Consider the following 3,608-nt stretch of genomic DNA (forward strand, 5'->3'; position numbering starts at 1 on the left):
AGGTATGATCGTGTATATAGGCATCACGTCCGAGACAAGTAGACCGACTCCTGCCTGCATCTACAACTATTACTCCACACATCGATCGCTATCCAGCATGCATCTAGAGTATTAAGTTCAAAAGAACAGAGTAACGCCTTAAGTAAGATGACATGATGTAGAGGGATAAACACATGCAATATGATATAAACCCCATCTTGTTATCATCGATGGCAACAATACAATACGTGCCTTGCTGCCCCTACTGTCACTGGGAAAGGACACCGCAAGATGGAACACAAAGCTAAGCACTTCTCCCATTGCAAGAAAGATCAATCTAGTAGGCCAAACCAAACTGATAATTCGAAGAGACTTGCAAAGATAACCAATCATACATAAAATAATTCAGAGAAGATTCAAATATTGTTCATAGATAAACTTGATCATAAATCCACAATTCATCGGTCTCAACAAACACACCGCAAAATAAGATTACATCGAATAGATCTCCACAAAAGAGGGGGAGAACATTGTATTGAGATCCAAAAAGAGAGAAGAAACCATCTAGCTAATAACTATGGACCCGAAGGTCTGAAGTAAACTACTCACACATCATCGGAGAGGCTATGGTGTTGATGTAGAAGCCCTCTATGATCGATGCCCCCTCCAGCGGAGCTCCGGAAAAGGCCCCAAGATGGGATCTCACAGGTATAGAAGGTTGCAGTGGTGGAATGAGGTTTTTGGCTCTGTATCTAGTAGTTTGGGGGTACATAGGTATATATAGGAGGAAGGAGTACGTCGGTGGAGCAACGTGGGCCCCACGAGGGTGGAGGGTGCGCCTGGGGGGTAGGCCCGCCCTCCTACCTCGTGCCTTCCTGGTTGCTTTCTTGACGTAGGGTCCAAGTCCTCTGGATCATGTTTGTTCCAAAAATCACGTTTCCGAAGGTTTCATTCCATTTGGACTCCGTTTGATATTCTTTTTCTGCGAAACTCTGAAATAGGCAAAAAACAGCAATTCTAGGCTGGGCCTCCGGTTAGTAGGTTAGTCCCATAAATAAATAAATGTGTATAATAAAACCCAATAATGTCCAAAACAGAATATAATATAGCACGGAACAATCAAAAATTATAGACACGTTGGAGACGTATCAGAGACCTGCGTCTTTTCTTTCCTTCATGTTCTCAGCAACTGGATGATTATCATCATGATCTGGAATCTTTGGCTTCAATTTCCTAAGCACTTGGGCTTCTTCCTTTTCTTCCTCTTCAGGCACTGGGGCCTTGTTCTTCTCAGCAGCAGGGATCTTCCTGGTAGATCTCTTTGGTGCTGAAGGCTTAGAAGCTTGAGCAGCAGCCTTGGGGGCAGTCTTGGGCTTTGATGGAGGAGCCCCTGACTTGATGGCATCCCCCATCAACTTCTGAGTCTTGGGTGTTGGTGCAACATCTTCTTCATCATCCTCTTCCTCATCTGATTGGATCATCATAGATGGCTTTCCAATAACTCTAGCCATGGTCTTCTTGACCCTTTCCTTCCTTTTCTTGCCTCCAGCAGCCTCTTATTTTGTCGACTTGGAGACTTCAAGAGTAGAGGCTCTGGCTTTGGACATTGGCACTCTCTTGGCAGGAGCTTTCTTGTGCAATCCAGGCTTGGTTGAAGCTGCAGTGCCAAACTCTTTCTTGACAACCTTTTTCTTTGAAGTGACTTCCTCCTCAACAGCAACATAGTCCTCATCTTCAGAATCTGAATTTCTCTTCTTCCTTGTCCTTGCTGCTGCTTTGGGCAAGTTGCTTAGGGTGCTTCTGCTACCCTCATCATAGCTGCCAGAGGGACTAGTGCCCTCACTCAAGTTAACCAGTTCCTCAGATCTGTTCTGGCTGTCACTCTGGTCTGACATGGCTAACACTGAAAGCTGAAAGCTGACCCTGTGAATAGATATAGTTGAGATAGAGTGGATGAGCATCACAAAGTGCAGAGATTTTGCAAAGCAATTGAGTCAAAAACTTAGTTTTAGTTTTCTACATAAAGCATTTCGGAGCTACCAATTTGTTAAACTCGGTGATACCGAGGCAATATTAGAGTCTAAACTAGTGGAATCGGTCAGACCGAGACATAGTTCGGTGACTCCGAAATTGCTAGGGTTTCACTGAGAATCAAACTCGGTCACACCGATTTGTAAGTTTCGGGAAAAGCACTGGCCCGACGACATCCATCGTTTGTGACCATTTCTGAGGGTTTCAGATAGGAGAGTGGGGAAAAGTGAGCAAAAGTAAAGAGCTTGGGGATCAATGAGTAGAGCTAAGGAACCAGGGGCATAGATGTAAAAATCCCTAGATTTATTTGAGAGTTAGTAAAATTTTGAAGAAATGCTCTCATGCTTCACTTAGATTTATTTGAGAGTTAGTAAAATTTTGAAGAAATTCTCTCATGCTTCACTTATATTATTTTGAGAGACGAAAAATTTATGCTCATGTTCTTCACTTAAATTTGTTTGAGCTTGTCAAAAGCAATTGCAACATATGAAATTAGTCCCAAAGTGATAGATATTCAAGAGGGATATAATAAAAACTTTAATGAAGATCATTGGACAAAATGAACTTGATTCTTTGTAATACTTTTGAGATATGATGATAGTGATATGTGAGTCATGTTGGTGAGTAATTATGCTTTAGTAAGAATATTGGTGTTAAGGTTCGTGATTTCCTATGCAAGCATGAAAGTCAATAGTTATGCAATGAAATTACATACTACTTGTGGTGCATTATTCGGTATTAGTTATGCTTAATGCTCGCTTATGTGATTTTTCATTTCTTGGTTGGTTGCTTCTCAATCTTTTTGCTAGCCTCCATTTGTACTAAGTAGAAATACTACTTGTGCATACAAAATCCTTAAACCAGTTTTGCCATATGAGTCCACCATACCTGCATATATGTGGTATTTCCTTGCCGTTCTAAGCAAATTTGTATGTGCCATCTCTAATTTTCAAAATAAATTTCCTTTTTGTGTGCTCGTACCGTTCATGAAGCGGCAGGGGGTGGCTAATATTTTCTATGCTAGATGTGTTATTCTCAAGATGAGTGTTATTCACTTGTCATTGCAAAAGAGTATGGCAGTAATAGGGATGCCCAGTCCCAAAATGAAAAATAAATTTACTTTATGTTGTCAAATAATAAATTCCTTGGGAAGTGTTGGTATGGAGGGAACCCGTGGATACGACTAGCCATGGAAAGTGAAAGAATAATGGAAAAAGGAATAAATTTTATTTTTTGTTTGGGAACCACCTATGATATATCTAGCATGGAAAGTGTTGGGAGTTACTCGGTCGTTTTCGTTGACAGGAAAAGTATACCTCTCAAAAAATTTATCTCTCAATTTTTTCTTTGAGCTCTGGCACCTATACAAATCCCTACTTCCCTCTGCAAAGGGCCTTTCTATTTACTTTATGCAATTTTTATTTTTATTTGAGTCTCCATCTTCTCTTATAAAGCACCAACTAAGGGGCACTATGATCATACTTGAGCATTGGATGTAGCTAATATACGAGTGTGATTCATGAATGGATCAATGACTGAGCATAATGGGCTAGGGATAAGTTGCTTTAGTGTTGATATTTTGAAAGACATGGTTGCTT

This window comes from Triticum dicoccoides, chromosome 3A (genome assembly GCF_002162155.2).
Source record: "Triticum dicoccoides isolate Atlit2015 ecotype Zavitan chromosome 3A, WEW_v2.0, whole genome shotgun sequence".
NCBI lineage: Eukaryota > Viridiplantae > Streptophyta > Magnoliopsida > Poales > Poaceae > Triticum > Triticum dicoccoides.